The sequence below is a fragment of the Myripristis murdjan genome, chromosome 14 (genome assembly GCF_902150065.1).
Source record: "Myripristis murdjan chromosome 14, fMyrMur1.1, whole genome shotgun sequence".
In the NCBI taxonomy this organism is placed as follows: domain Eukaryota; kingdom Metazoa; phylum Chordata; class Actinopteri; order Holocentriformes; family Holocentridae; genus Myripristis; species Myripristis murdjan.
Window position 1 is genome coordinate 10,780,165 of NC_043993.1, and position 17,560 is coordinate 10,797,724.

A 17,560-nucleotide genomic window follows, 5' to 3' on the forward strand; every position below is an offset into this window, starting at 1 on the left:
ATGATCATGTAAGACAGTGCCAGAGTAGAAACGTAACACAGAAGCCAGCTTTCCACCCAAATTACTTGAGTAAAATAATAACTGGGTAACTTTTCAAGGTTAATAAAAGCTGCCTTCAGCCTGTTGCATTCGACCGTTGTAGCCATCATTTTTTACAGTCATGAAGCATCAGGCTATTTATCCTATTTTAATGTCTCCACTGTTTTGTTTTTCATAGGTCCCACCTTTGTGCAGGAGCTTTTCAAGTGTCTACTGGACACTTGAAAAGTAAAGTACCTAAACTGTTGCTGACTCAACAGCAACGCAGCAGAGATGGAATGAGCTTTTAGAAAACAGAGTCAAAGCTAACTAACTACAGTAGGGCTTCAAGAAGTGAGCTTCACACTCCCAACAAAAGATAAGGACTGTTGTTGTGACTGATTTTGTAACACATATCAGAACTGACGCTTTTAAAGTCTAGCTCTTACATTTAGGCAACATTAAAATAGATGTAGCACTTCACTATGCACATAGTACATTGGTGTGCATAGACAAAAAGTGTGTGGGAAGACGGGAGAGAGATCCTCCTCTGAAATATCCTCCAAGTTCTGATTTCAGGGAATAGCAGCAGGGACAGCATCCTACCAGCCACAAAAGGAACCCACAGGGATTGTCATTGCTTGATTGTCCTAAAGTCATTTCTTGAACCAATAGGAACCAGAGTTTAACTTTCTCCCTGACTCTCACCACAAAAACAGATAAAGAAAAGAGCATCTGTCCTCTCCAGGAAGTCAGCATGTGGCTGCTAATCTCAGCTCAGCATGAGAGACGTTTCTCAGTGAGTGTGTGCATGTGTCTGCAAGTGCAATGCTGTGATGGGTTGAGAGTGTAATATCTCAAGCCATGGAGTTTCTCTGTGAAATCAGTTCAGTGCAAGATTTCCCAATTGCCTTGGTGCAGCTTCAGTGGATCTCGTCTATTCTGTTCTTTTTTTTTTTTTTTTTTACAGAAAGAAATGAGGAAAATGAGAGAGACAGAGAGGGGGTAAGAGAAAGGAGGGAGAGTTTTTGAACACAGCATAAACAAAAGAGTTTGCAATCTTGCTGTCAAAAGCTTGTTCTGACACACAGATGAGCCTCAGAATGCCTGTTGGTAAAACTAACCAGTCCCCTTTTGTATTGTACACTCCTTTTTTTTTTTTTTTTTTTTTTTTTTTTTTTTTTTTTGGTCATGTGGCAAGACCATTTCCCATTTGAACTTTTCCCAATTTGAATGACTCACAGCCTGTTTTCTTCTCTGCTTTGCATCCACTTGGTTTTTGGCAGAGGTGCAGGAAATGGAAATACAGTGGCCTTTTTAAAGATAATAGGTTGGAGAAAACAAATGAAAGCTTTTAAAATGATGTTGAGCTAGTGGGACTTAAGAGAGCATCAAGTGATAACGCTTTACAATTTAATAATGTGCAGCTTCAGAGAGTGTTGCATTCACAGGCAAAGGAATTTCAACATCCATTATCGTAGTTAAAGTAGAAGGCTGCAGATCTGTAACTCTCTCTCTCTCTCTCTCTCTCTCTCTCTCTCTCTCTCTCTCTCTCTCTCTCTCTTTCTCTCTCTCTCTCTCTCTCCCCTCTCTCAGTGCCAGCTGTTGTTCAGTGCAGGTTTTATGGCAAGTCTTTGGCTGATAAAAAGACTGCCTTGCCAACACCACTACTTTGGGACATCAAAATGTAACTGAATTTAAGCTTGTTGATGGTGGTGCTGATACCTTCCAGCTTGAGTGTCATTGTACTACTACCATATATGCATACTACAAAGTTTCACTTTCACTGTTTTTCTAACATTGGAAATGTTAGAAAAACAGAAAAAAAAAACAAAAAAAAACAATTATTTTACAAATTCTGGATTCCTGTCCTGGGTTCGATTCCCACCCAAGGTCCTTTCTGTGTGGAGTTTGCATGTTCTCCCCGTGTCTGCGTGGGTTTCCTCCGGGCACTCCGGTTTCCTCCCACCGTCCAAAGACATGCAGGTTAGGTGAATTGGAGAAGCTAAATTGCCCCTAGGTGTGAGTGTGTGTGTGTGAATGTCAGTGTTTTTCTGTCTGCCCTGCGATGGACTGGCGACCTGTCCAGGGTGTTTCCTTGCCTTTGCCCTATAGGCGCTGGGATAGGCTCCAGCATCCCCCCGCGACCCTAGTGAGGATAAGCGGTTTAGAGGATGAATGAATGAATGAATGATATTTGTGAGGGCAGACATTTATGTATTTGCTCAGTCAATTTTGCTACATGAGTGTGTGAATCACAGTAAAATTTTAAAGCTGAAGGAAGATATTTCCTGACCAATAGAGGGTGTTGAGAGCTCCAACACTGTTGGTAGATCGCTTGCACAAAATTGAAAGTTATGGTGAAAAAAATGTGTTTTTTGGATGGAAACGAAATATGTGTTACACACCGCTTATATTGGATTACTTGGATTATTCTGTCTCTGACTTCCAATTTGAAAATCTGGTGAAGCTGCAGATATTCAGTGACAACATAAGCAACAGCTCTGAATGAATTTTTTCTGTCGCTGCAGTGCTGATTGCAATGACAGAGGCATTTGCACCACTGATCTGAAATTTGTATATTTTATCTGCAGAATGTGTGGTTTCAACATCATTCATGTTTTAAATGAAGATGAAGAGGTGTGGTAAAGTGGGAGAAGTGGAGAGATGGGTCTGTACTGTAGGAATGAATTGAGCTCCTTTCTGGGCTTAAATTTGAGGTGGAAAAACAGCAAAATGGCTGGTACTAGCCATGTCATATTGGTTTATAATATCAGTGGCACAAAAGTCTCATGAAAGCGCAGGTTAGTTTCAGGATTGTAAATATGTTCTGAAATCTCTCATTGCCTCATTGCTGTTCAGGACACAGTTCTTTTTTTAATGCAACTGTTTTCCAGCACTTTCCCACCACATTCATCCATTTCCATTCACCTAAAGCTGCACGTCACAATAAGAAGATGAGTAAGAATAAGAATAAGAATAATAGTCCTCATTTAGAGACCAATTTTGTACAAGTTAAAATGTTCTTCACATGAATAAAGCATAATAATACAAACTAAAATGGATCAAACAAACTGTAGATGAATAAATAAAATGGCCACATGAGTTACACAGGCTTTAGTATTTTATTCAAAAAAAACAAAAGATTAATGATACATTGCGGTACGAGACCATGCAGCGCTATAACCACAGCCCTCCACTGCAGCCCACTGAGCAGCTCCATTGAAACAGTTGGATTGTTGGTGGATGGCTCGAGAGTGCCTCGACCATAATTGAGGGTAGTGAGCACTGGACGCCTTCAATTTCTGCACTTGATTTTTCAGCCCGGCTGGGGATTTGAACTGTCTGACTTTCCAGTCATACGCCTGCTCCTCTAACCTTTAAGCTGCCACTACCATCGAAGAACATCTATATGTCAATTCAGGGGGACAGATTGAGATTGCATAGATACCTTCCAGCAAAAAAAACGCCACATCCATGGAATCCACTTTCATCAACAGCTGCTATTTTTAGTTTAGACATCAGGAGATTAATCCATCACCCCTCCACAGTGGCTGAGTAGCTGTAGCAAATAGGTGCTGGCAGTTGCGGTTTCTGTGTGTTCGTGTCTGCCTGCGTGTCTAGGATTGTGCAAATGTGCACGTGTAGCACAAGGCAAGGCTGACAGTAGTAAACTGCCCTAAACCAACAAATACAACACCACCGTGTTATGCACGAGGTCAGGACCTCTAGTAACAGGTGATACATGTGGAGAAGACATCATGTCAGAGCCTAGAAAAAGAAACTAAGCTGACACAAAGTAGGGTTAATACTGTACAAAAGACAGTTTTTCTTGGATAAATGATATAGAAAATGTATGAAATACTTTATGTTTAGGCTTTTCATCATGTATAAAAACCATTAATTCTTATGGATTGTGAATGAGTGGATAAAGGGGCTCCAACTCAATATTTGGAGGATTTCCCTCATATTTTGTACATAGTTTGTAAGTTAAGCTCGTAGAGACAGATTTAGGTGGAGGAAAACCACTTGGCACAGAAAAATAGAGGGCCGGTTCATCACCTCATAAAATACTACACAGATGGAAATTGTAAGCACAGCACTAATTTTACGACGGGCTGACGGGCACAGACACCGCCATGCAACAACGCCAGGGTGATCCAAACCAGTGAAAGAACATCACCAGATTTATTGCCACAGTACATCAGCGTGCAGCAAGGCAGCCCTTTATCGCTTTGCTCCTGCAAAGTGCAGGATGACCAAACGGTTTGTGGTGTGCTTATGGAAACAAAATGACTAAAAGCAAATATCAAAAATACATAAATATATCAATCTAAAGGCGATGACCAAATCCTTATATAAACATCATCCCCTATGAGGGAGGTAACTAGCAGTCGATGTCTGGAATTATTTATAGGTTCGGCTGCTAATAACAAATCAGAAAAATGGAAATGGAAAGTACATATAAAATACTTACATCCAACCAATATACCACCTAACCTGAGCTACCTGACTGAAAGAAAACAAATCAAACACTAAAAAATCTGCTGAAGCCAGTGCCAACAGTGCAAGCCAATGCTACTCTACAGCCTCTATGTGTACTGTTCAGCATGTCCTGAACCTTCTGCCTGCAACAGTGAAAACACCTGTTAGATCAATGATGGACCTGTTGCTGAAGTTGCCTTCCTGTCTTACAGATATGAAGCTGCCAAGAATCCTGAATCACAGGACAGTCGTGCTTTTTTTTTTTTTTTTTTTTTTTTTTTTTTTGGCACAGCAAGCACAGTAACTTTGCCAGTAATATGGTTATTTCACTGGGCACAAGCAGATTTTTCTTCCCAGCTGCACCTGTTTGGATATTTTTGTGGCTTACTATGAACGCACATGGGCTTACATGACCGCAGTCCAGGAGGTCTCAGCAGTCGGCGACCCCGCTCTGTAACTTTACGTGGTCTGTCACCTGGTGGCCGAGTTGCTGTGGTTCCTAAACGCTTCCACTTTGTAATAATACCCTTTACAGATGATCGTGGAATATCTGAATTCAGTGATTAAGTGGTGTGTCCCAGTACTTTTGTCCACATAGTGTATCAGGTGATGCAGCACAATTTTTGTGTCCCAAACCACACGTGTGTCTCTGCCTCCGTGGACCACCTCTTAGTATAGATGCAGGCATTCTTTGCTATTATTGTGGCTTTAACTGGAAGAGGCGCACTCACACCTTTCAAAATCTTTTAAAAACCTTTTTAGATGTGTTAGTTTTGACTGTATTACACTGATATTTCCTCATCCATCCAGTGAATACTTTTACTTCCACATCAAAAATACAAATTTAGTTTGATTATGGTAATTATGCCAAGTAGAGCAGTATGTACTTGGATAGATTACAGTGTCAGTTTCCAAATTCACAGGCTACATTGTTTCCAAATTGTGCAAATCATCATCAATCTGTACTTCGTGTTCTGATCCAAAAACACCTGGCTGTCGAGACTGTCTGCTTTCCAGTGGCACAACATGGCTTTTGTAATTCCATTAGAGAAAGGTTTATGACTGCAGCATAGCAAATAACATGGTGTGATGGCGCACATGCATAGATCTAGTTATCTGGGTTTAATTTGAAAGTGGTGGGAGTAAACAAGTGTTTGTGTGTGAGCTTGTGCAACTGCCTGCATCTGTGCTTTGATTAACCAAATTGAGCAATCAGTCTGCAGAATAATCTCTACCGTCACAGATGGATGGGCACAGGCACACAGATGTGCATAAAATGTCTTTGTTATGATGTATATGTGCTCGCATATGTGAGATGAGGATCATTTTCTATTCCGAGAACAGTGGAAAAAAAGTCAGACTGTATTAGCATAATGTTGATTTGACTGAAATCCCGCCTGATCAATCGCTCTCATTCTTACATCACACCAAAGTTGTGCGTCCTTTGTAAAGCATCACAAGCTTCTGTTTTTTTCTTGTGTTACATTTATTCATGAGGTCAAGGTGTTTATATCTTTAAAGACATGCCAGAAACTCATTTTAAGGCTAAAAGGCTACATTAAGTGATATCAGTCAATGTCTAAGAATATCTGCGCAATCTGATGACAAAATGATGAATAAATGAGGCAAAGAATCACTGTTATTAATCAAAAACTTAATACATTAAGTTTGGATGCCTGGCCAAATAGAGCAAAAGGATTGGGAAGTCTGGGCTGTTGGACCCAGATCTTCCCCCTAAATTATCCAAATTGTGGGGGCAGTGCAGCCAATAGTTTGAGAACGGTCTATGAGCGAGACAAGAAAACATTTTTAAAAATGATAAAATGCTCAGTGGCCTCACAGACCACCGCCGTCCACATCGCCACCTCCGCTTCCCGCTTTTGCCTCTTTATCGCAATTCCGTTATTACGACTTCCTCCACCATTTCCATGTTTGTTGTTGTTAGAAACTGTTGACTCTGACACATGAACGTATGTGGGAAGTGATGATTGCATCATTTGAAATGCATTTATTTTTGTACGTAAAGGGAAAATATATGAGCCTTTACTCCCCCAGCCTTCCTTATTTAGGGCAGGGCAAAACCTCCAATCAGCTGATCATGCTCATCTGAGAGAGAAAGAGAGAGAGAGAAAGCGAAAGAGGGAGAAGAAAACAAGGAGGAGGAGCACATAACAAAAAGTGAGAGCTGGCAGACATCTCCTTATTTGCAAAATCCCCCATGTAAAAAAAAAAAAAAAAATGTTCAGGGACCTTTACTTTGAAATCACACTTTGGCAAACATTAGGCGTGTCGAGCAGCAAGGTAGTTCATTAAATGCAGAAGAAAAATGACCTTTTGCCAGAGTGCCTATGCCCTGCAACTCAGGCATGCAGGGCTTACCACCATCTGTAAACCCGAACTTACCAAACAACATCAGCAGATTAAGTAAACAAAGCTGATAGAACAAACAAGAAACAAGTGTTTTTATCCCGTGACTGTCCACACCTCCCGGCCTCAACTCCATTAAGAGATTAAATAAACACAACAGGCAAAGGATCCCAGTCTGTGAAATCAAAGCACGGTAGGCACAGGAGTAATCTGCTGCAGTTATTTTTCTTTCTTTTTTATTTCACTCAAAGGATACAAACAATGTAATATTAAAGATGTCTGTCTCCCCTCTGGGTACTGAAGGAGATGATTGTCATCTACAAATGGATGATGGCAGCAGGGTGTGTGCACACAGAGAAAGAGAGAAATAGAGAAATAGAGTGGGGCGAGGTGACTGGGTGGAAAAAAATAATGTGTAGGGGTTTGTTGCTCCATGACTGGCATTTTGTAACATTTACTCCAGTGTTTACAGAGGTGTGCAGCATGTAAACAAGCCAAACAAAATTAATAAGCACTTGAAACGGTGGATCTCAGGCTATCAGCCAATAGCAGTCACCTCTGCTGAGAGTACCACAGATGGGTGTCAGTGATAAGGAAAAAAAAAAAATTCTCCTCTGTCTGTGTGGTAATGCATCCCCACCTACGTAATCTCCCTCCTTACATCTAGCTTATACACACACATACAGATACGGACACACACTCATCCACACACACTGCTCTCCTTTCATCTGTCCAACATGCACACACCTGATCAAAAGAATATTACAGTGCAATGTACAGAGCATGGCAGTTCAAAGATGCCAATACTGTAAATAGCCGCCAGACAGTTTTGAAAGGTTTTGAAGCCAGTTCCCACCAATGCCCGGAAGATTTCGAGAATCTGAATTGAACCATCATCAAAATACACTCCTGACTGATGTTAAACGACAAAAAATTAAATTGATAAATACATACATTTTTTCTCCTTTTTTAGTGTATGTGTAGTCATAGAGATTGTATAAGAAAAAAAAAACTTGTTCAACTTTGTGACACAAACAACTTCTTCAAACAGCTTGCGAAGGAAATGAATCTATCCTTGGAATGCTTTCAAGTGATCCACCACCAAGCATACACTCAGTCATGCTGCTCGAATAAATCATAAAAGTAGTTTGTCTGATGTAAAATAATTATTATACAGTTTGTGTCCTCTACAAAGCATCACAAAAAAGATACAGCACCAGGAGTTTGATGAATGAGGACCGTATCTTTTGTCTAAAATCTACCAATTGTTCTCATTTCACCTGCAGTGCGAAATGATGTTATCCACAATGCAATGGGGAGGCTACAAAAGCAAATGATGAAAGAGTCCCCTCTTTTCCAAATTAAATCCAAAATATGATGACTGTGCTATACATAATCAGCCACAACCGGATAAACAGACTCACCACAGACAATATACAGGTTAATTCATTTTACCAACTCTCAGGGGAGACACAGCGTACTGGTATGGTTATTCAGGCCAAAGTGTTATTTAAAAACAAACAAACAAACAGAAAAGCGGTGTTATGGTGCAAAAAATATGCAGGAGGGTTTTGAGTAGCAGCTACCTTTGTGTGAACAGAGCAGTTGATGGCAAAATGCAGGAGCTATCTAAGAAAATCATTTCTATGCTCAATACAACACAGCACTTTCTAACTTCAATAAAGGTGAGTCCATAACACAGCTCCCTCATGTCAAAATTGCTTCTGACATCGACCTCCAGCACTAGTGCTGCTCAATATTATGGAAGGCTGCTCTTGTGCTCTGCAAATGCCTGTTTTGTTTTATACAGTCCACAGAGGAGCCGAGTAACCATTTAGTTAAATGCCACACTTTCTTTCCAGTCCTTTGATTGTCCCTGTGGATCAGTTAGAGGTGAGTCAAAAATTAGAAATAGAGACAGTCTATCAATTCTTGCAGATTGAAGTGAAGGATAAACCCAGTGTTCTTTCTTTCTTTCTTTCTTTTTTCCGATGGTCTGCAAGAATGGAAAAGGTTGATTTACTCAAGTGTGCTCTAACTGCAATTTTTCTCATTTATAAAGATCATGAGTGAGATTTTTTTCCTCTGTTATACTGATAATGTAGACTATTGAATGACCAGGACATGTGTGGTTGTTGGATTCAACTGGAAATGACATTTCAGTGGCTAATTAAATTTAGAAGATGGATTTGCTGGCTGTTGTGATGATGGGGTTCTCTGCTAACACAGGAATGAAAGCTAACTGTCCATCATTGAAGAAAGGTCATCAATATTTTAGGCTAATTTGTCCACACATTGTTGGAAATATTGATATTCAAAAAAAAACAAACAAAAAAAAAAACAAAAAAAATCTTTTGCATGCTGCACTGACACTCTAGCTAAAGACTTCACAACGTTGAAATCATTTTTAATGATTTATGGAGGGCTGCAACACACAAGGGGCTGTGTTCGACTACTGCAGTCCTACGTGAAAAGCATGAGTTGTGCCAACACTTAATTTCCTAATCTTACTGAATAAAAGTAACAGCAAAATAATTTCCCCATGCACCAAATCCTTGTTTTTTCAAATATGCCTTCAGTGACAGGCAGGAGAGATGGTAATGACTCACCATATTTGCAATCAAATAGGATATCAAAGTACCAGGCACTGAAATATTATGTTTGAAGAGGTAGTGCAATTACAGTTAATTGCCAGTGTGAGGGCTGCCTGTGGGTGGCAGACTGTTGAAAGGAGAATCAGCTGGTAATAAATACGTCATTAGCTATTGTATCACGGATGGCCACATGCAGTGAAAAATCTAAGATGAGCAAAGAAAACAATCAGATGAAATAATAATTCTGTTTGGTCCCACTACATGAAACGCGGTTGCCCACGCCTATGAAAGGACTACAAGATTTTCCATATCTTTGTACGTCTGTCTTAATAAAGCTGCACTGGGTAAGTCCTTTTATATAAAAATACAGCCGCCTGAGTTCAAATCAAAAGCTCGGCTGCAGGGGATAAGAGCATCTCGTCTCCTTAAGACCCTGCAGATTTGTCCAAACAAAATTCTGGTGCAGGTATGAACACTCCTCTTCCCACAGGAAGCAACAAATCAAAAATGAGGAGCAAAATGTCTCCAAAGTGTCTCCTTATTAGAAGTGAGTGATCACTCTGTGCAGGGCGAGCTGGAGCCTCCAGCTTATCAATTCGCCAAGTGGCGCTTGCTAAATTAACTCAACAAGAAGCTGAATATTTAATCATAAGTTTCAATAATAAGAGGGGTAAAATGTTTTCTTTGTCACTCTTTAGCTTTAGTGAGGAAACACATAACACTGAAACCATTCATTACATGCACTGCTTCAGCAGAAACCTGAAAGTCAGTCTCTCTTACACAGAAAATTTCATAGCCGTCTAAGTTTACCATGATTGTGATTCATGCTCAAACACGTATTTGACAATATTTGCTTGAAAGTTGCCTGATCAAGAAATATAATATAGGACAGACACATTAATATATCAGTTTTGCATTTTTACATCCAGGGAATACATGAAAAGAGAAGCCAAGAAACTGCCTGTCTTTTAACCCTATAAAGCCTGAACTATGAAAGAATTGGCAGAAAATTCCAATTTTTTGAAACTGAACCCTTTATTTAGTCCTATAACATAAAAAAAAAAATAAATAAAATAAATTAAAAAAAATGTTATTACACGACCTTCCTGGTGTATGATATATGATATGTACTTGAAGTGCCAATGGTATGGTCCAGGGTGAACAGGGGAAGTGTTCAAAGGTATACAACAGTATTTTGGTCAAGTATTGATTAAACTGAAAACGAAAAACAGAATTGAAAATGTGTATCATATATGATATGAATGGCTTTATAGGGTTAATTAGATAGGGGGCTAATTTAAAAACAGGGAAAGCAAACTAGAAATTTCAAGCCCATGTATTTTCCTAACGCAGGAGTTAGCAATGACAGAAGGTCACTTGTAAATCAAACTGATTTACAAGTGACCTTCTGTCATTTCCTGCTGGCTACAAAATTGATTTCATCCATAGATCCGAAGTGGCCAAAAACGTGCTGTCAGGTACAAAAAGTGAAACTACTCATGCACTGTAGGGGAGCACTCGTGGATGCCCACAATGGCCAGAAATCGAAATCATACAACATACATTTGGTTTGCCACAGCACAGACGTAAATCCAAACCCCAGACAAATTGCTTTAGCAAGCATCAAAACAGCTTAAAATAAATGTGTTATAAGTGTTTGCTGCTGATGTACAATCAGAGCCACACTGTATCTAGTAAATCTCTGATGTAAAGTTAGTCTATGTGCCGTCTCTACTGGTTACAGAACAATCATAAATCGCTAGCATGCCCTGCGATGTGCCCTGATACCTTCAGCGAGGCTTATGTGGCTTTGTTGTTACAGTTCGTAGACGTTCGAAAGGGAGGACATTCATTTCAGAAGAGGGGGAGACACTTCATTTTAGAAATAGGAAGCGGGAATAATGGTAATCATCAGAAAAAAAACAGCGGTCCACAAATCAGATTACCTACTCATATTTTTGTTTTCTTAATGATATAAGGAGGGTCAGGTGAACAATATTTCCCATTGTTAATAATATCTGGAACCAGGCCTCCCACTCTAAAAAAGAATGTCCTGCCTCCAATGCCAAATCACTACATTTCGATCAAGGCTGCACGCTCCCGATGTGAGTGGTTTCTCTGCTTGCAAGTAAACCATCATGCTGGATAATAGTAAAGATAAACATGTTTGCAATGATAGACAGAAAAGACCATGCAAAAATAATGGAGCTACGATGCAAGCTTGATACTTAAGTACTGCTCAAGTACTAGAGCAGTTACGGGGACACAGCTGATTTATGAAAAAAAAAAAAAAAAATGAATAAATAAATAAAAATATTAAACTACCAAGACACAAGGTTGCAAGCACTTTTTTTCAGTGGAATTATGCATTTATATTTATTTATATAATATGCAATTATATTTTTACAGAATGACAAGTCCTAAACTGGAGGGGAAGGGGTGATTCCATGAGGCTCGATCAAGTCTGACAGTTCCTGAATTCCCAGTACCGGGTGTCAGGTTCTGTCGACGGTCTTGGTCTCATGGTTTCACACTAACTCTGAACCTCGGTCGGAGCGTGTGTTCCTCAGGTTAGGTTATTTTCCACTGCTGTTTAAATTGTTAATACTTCTGTTTAAATTGTTCATATTTCTATTTTTTTTTTATAATCCTTGTTTATAGTGTTTATATTGCTTACTGCTATTTATCATGTGTATACTGTATATTTCTTCTAAATTTGCACATTGACCTACCTCTATGCACATTTTATACACTCATGCACACGTTTTTTTCTGTTTTTTTTTTGTTGCACATTGCTTTTTGCACACTGGCTTGTACTTAGATCTTATTCTGTTGTACTCGGATCTTATTCTGTTGTACTTAGATCTTATTCTTTATTTATTTTTTTTTTTTATCTTTTTTATTTTATTTAATCTGTAATCTGTGGATACTGCTGAAAAACTGTGAATTTCCTGCGGGATGAATAAAGTATCTATCTATCTATCTATCTATATGCGACTGCACAAAGAACTGGTGCACCACAGAAAAGTGAACGTGCTCCTTTAATTTCAGAAATGTTTACAATTTGGCACTGTGGCTATTTAAAGCAAGCAGTGAATGTATTTGTGATTTATGTCAGGGCAAAACTGTTTTGCTGGGAAAGGTGGAGTAGAAACTAGCACATGATGATTTAGTAACACAGGGAGGAAATAACGGGCTGCCACTATTTAGGTCAGCTCTCGTTGTCCTTCTCCATACATCCTGAACAGTCTAGCCAAAGGCGAGAAAAAAAAAAAAAATCTCGTTGGTTATTCACTTATGGAGATAAGTCAAGGTGACATGTCATAGCTTCAGTGCCTCTGTTTCCAGTGGGAGACTTTTTAGCCATTAATCATAACAGAGGAACGAGAATGAATAAACAAAACTGTCTGCAACTGCAACTATACCTTCAAACGTATTAGAAAACCAGCTCATTTTTTAAACTCATGCTCTTGGGTGTTCAGTTATGGAGAATTCTGGTACCCTGCTCATCTATTGTGCCCAACCAAATCCCTAATTACTTTAGAAAGCTTTCAAAACGGATATATTTTCCCATATGTCCTTAAGTGTGATTATGACCCCCCCCCCCACGTGTGTGCTGACCTCTAATGCATTATTGTCGTGGCTACTGAGCTGGCCACAATGAGTTGAGATAAAAGGCTCATTGTCCAGAAACCATTTGCGCTTCATTAGCTCGGGCCTAATCTGAAAGCCACAGCTGAGAGGAGACTCTGTGTCAGCAGCGTCATGTACCTGCCACAAAGACAGAGAGAGAGAGAGTGTGTGTGTGTGTTTCTGTGTGTGTGTGTGTGTGTGTGCTTTGCTATACTGATGAGGACTGGTTTGAGTTTTAGATCTTCAGAATGACGAAAGTGAGGACATTGTGGGTGGCTCTCATTTTTTTTTTTTTCATTTGCATCACCGTGGGAGTCTGTAAATGTGCTGTATTTTGTGTGTGCTGTGTGTGGAGACAGACACACACACATACACACACACACACACACCCTCCATAATGTTTGGCAGTTTCTTTACACTTTTGAGTCAAAGTCAAGTCTAAAAAAATTTTCTCTACAGTTTTTCAAATTACATAATCAATTCTGAGTTGTGTTATAATTTATCTTTAACATGGACCATGCACAACACAATAGAGCTTTTATCACAGCAGGCATTTTGACATGATGCATCAGGCTAAACTTGAATGGTGTAGGTGTAACTAATGGCATTCATCAGAGTTAAGTGTAGCAGAGCCATTCCAGTGATCCAGCATGCACAACACCAGGGCCCTGGCTCGGTTAGGCCTAAATGGAACCGACCTAAAATTACTGTTATTACTGATACAGCATATCAAAATGGCTGCTGTGAAAAAGGTCTATTTTCTTCTGCAGTCCCTGGGCAGGAAGTCAAGAAGTCAAGTCATGATGTGTTGAGCCCACCCCTCCGCTCTCAAGCCTTTTTCATTCTGTTTGGCTTTGTGGTAATGGTTTTTCAAACTCGTGTGTAAGCATCAGAGGCGTGGAAAATTCAGGTGTTCCTAAGCGACAAAAACAAATCTTCCACACAGGAAAGTCAAATCAAATTGTGTTTTGGTTTTCTAACAAGAACAGATGAATCTGAGTTATATTTTTGCTTCTGCATCTTCAAACGTTTAAAAAAAAAACATGCAAGTTTTCTCTCTCTTTATTTGGATCCTGATTGGTGTCATATGTTGGCAGTAAATTGGACCCAAATGCAGGAGCAGGCAGACAAAGAGGCCTGAAGTGTTGGCTGTTTGATACAACAGAGAACTCAGGCAGACAAAGGCAAAAACTGGGCTCACAGGAAGCAGAGACAAACATTGACGACAAACTGAGAAATGGCTGAAGTGAAAACCAGACTTAAATACACTAGATACTAAAGTGGAAAGAAGACACACCTGAGGAAGGGGCTGGAGGCAAGACAGGAGAAGACAGAGGATTGGCTGAGAGAAACACTGAGGAGGAAAAAGACCAATCAAAGCTGAAACACAACTCAGGACAGGTGTGGGAAGCAGACGGACACAGAGGGCAGGGAAAATACATCAAAACATAAGAAAAACACTGGGAGAAACAAAAGCAGCTTCCAAACCAAAAGTCAAAAATGCAAAAAACTCAGAACTATGACAATTACCTTCCATGAAGTGGCCGCTGGTCTTCCAGGGATCCACTTTGCATTTGCAAAAAGTCAAAATGTATATGTCTGACCATCTGTCCGTCCATTCGTGTCATATTTTTTTGTTGCCTTTGGTTTGATTTGGTTGTTTTCTTTCAGTCTCCACTGACAATATTCAATAATCCCCATTTTTCATGCATCTCGTCACATCACTGATGTGACTAACTGACACACTTTATTGCCCTTTGCTTGAAGGTTAGTTTGGTCATTTGTTTGGTTGTTTATATAAAACATATTTTTGATGCTGGAGTATATACTGCTGTGCAATCTCCCTCTTTTGTCTGAACCTGGAGCGAGCTCATGACAGTATGAAAAAGACTGGGCATCCCGTGGTCGGTAGTCCTGAAGGTGTTTCTTCCTGTTGGCACATCCCCCTTCCCTGCTGCACTGCTGAGGAGCTGACCTTGGAGCCGACTCTGAGATGTGATGCCTGTGCTGTGCTGTCATGTTCAGCTTGTAACACAAGATGAGATGGACAGGAGACAAAACTGAGTTTGTGAAATGTTACTTGTACTGGCATATTTATTACAGCCTACATTCATGATACATGATTAGACTTGCAGCATGAATGAAGAGCATCTTGGATTCCAAGCACTTACGTACACACGTGTCGCTGTTTTTGGCAGTGTGTGTATGTGTGTTTGAGAGGGAGAGCGTGAGAGAGAGAGAGAGAGAGAGAGAAAGAGAGAGAGAGCAAAAGAGAATCTATTTGCAGTCTGATGGTATAATATGCAAATGAGATGGAAATTATAACTCATTCTTGAGATATTCATGAGTGTGTGCAGATTATTTTTCTCTTGTGTGTGTGTGTGTGTGTGTGTGTGTGTGTGTGTGTGTGTGTGTGTGCGCGTGCGCACATGTTTGTGTTTGTCTATCCCTGTCTATAAACAACATGATTGACACATTCTTACAGCTTTGCAGTCCATTTGCAATAACCTTTGAATCAATTGGTCAGCTTCACCATTTTACTACAGTATGCATACAGTTTCACATAAATGTCACCACAAATTACTGCATTATGTTACATTAGCACTGAGAACAATCAGCACCTGTTTACCCACTGCTCTGCCAACAGGTTGCTGATGAATCATATGAGCTTGCAAAGAGAAACAAAGCAAAACACAAAGTTGGCACCTGAAGCCCAGTGAAATAGCATTCAGTCAAGTTTCATTTTGCACCCTGGTTGTTTTGGCATGTTTGACTCCCCTTCAGTTTTGTCATCCCTCTCCCTGAAGTGGCCTTAGTCACTGTAGAGCCCATGCAAAAGAGCAAAGAGGAGAGGAGAGATCAGAGGGAAAGAAGTGTCTGAGAGAGAGGGAAAGAGAAACATAAAGATGACAGATGAAGAGCCAATTTGTTACATTTTCAAACAAGTAAACCTCTGCTATGCTACTCTCTATCTCCGATTGAGCAATTCAACCTACACCATACTCCTGAAAGCTTTTATCTTTGCTGTTATACACCACCATTTTTTCCTGGAAAAAATCCTCTGAGGCACAGGAGGCGATAAATTTTACATTAGAACAAGGGAGTTAGCATGAGCAGCGATTGCCACCATGGCTGAACAGACAAAGAAAAGAGCGCCGCCTACAGAAACTCAAACTCCATCGACAGAAAATCCAGGGAATAAGACATCACAGCACCTGACACACGGTTTGACTGACAAATGATCTTTGAGAGGTGCAATGCAAACACACCACAGCAATGAGCGTTAAAGATGTTATTGAAATAAAAGAGAAGAATCTCATGGGTTACCTCTTTGACAAACAAGCGAGCGTGGCAGAGATTGATGTCTTCCTGTTGCATCCGGCAGTTCAGTGATAAACGATATTCCACATGGCGCCGATAAAGTTGATTTATTGACTGGTTGATTTTATTTATGGACTATCAGTCACTCATAAGTCAAGAGATAATCCAAGATGTCCCAAGATGTTGAAAAACAAAGAAATACAATTAAACGATACAAACAATACAATTTAAAATAAATGAATAAATAAATAAACAACTCCTACATCAGAAAGGCACGACTAAACTAACAGTGCTTCTTTCATTATAAATATTTTACTTTGTTCAGTAAAAAGAAGTAACCTGACTTCATTCCATATAAAATCAATCAATTCAGAAACAAATTCCAATCTGACCCCCTCAGAATCAGCTGAATGTTTCCCCCCTGCGATATCTTTCACATATTCAGTGAAGCCATGCAATATTTTCCATTCATGTTATGAATATTTTCTGAGTTACACTGTGTCATGGACATTAAACTGGTACAGTGTTGCTGTTAAAACTTCATTGTTTCCCAAGAGCTCGATGGTGAGGACTGAATTCATAGAAGTATAAATCACAATGCACTATATACTTAAGTCCTCATCATCAAGCTCTTGGTGCTATTTAATGTTGCTTCTGTTGTGATTTATGTGAACTTTTTAATGTGTCTTGTGATGTACTTAGCATGTTTATGTAAATGTGTTTTTAATGTAGGGGAGACTGGGGTAAGATGAGCCGTTTTTCATATTTAGGATCACTACATCAAGGCGATCATAGTTTTGTCCCTAACTAATATATGTGCATATATTTCAGGATGTTGTGCATCTCTTCAAACAAACAGAATGAGTGTAAACATAACTGTTTCTGTAATATAGCATGTCCAAAAAAAGTGGTCTCGTGGCACAACTTACCCCGTGTATGGGGTAAGTTGAGCCTAGGAGCGGGGTAAGTTGAGCGGTATCCCTACTCACCCCCCACCTTCCTCCCCACGTCCATCCCACCCCTCCCTCACCTTCTCCCTCCCTAAATAACAGTCACTTCTTCACATTCATGTGTATTTTTATGTATTAAACACAATCCAACAGGTACAATAAACAGCTGTTTTAACATGCCTTAAAGTGCGC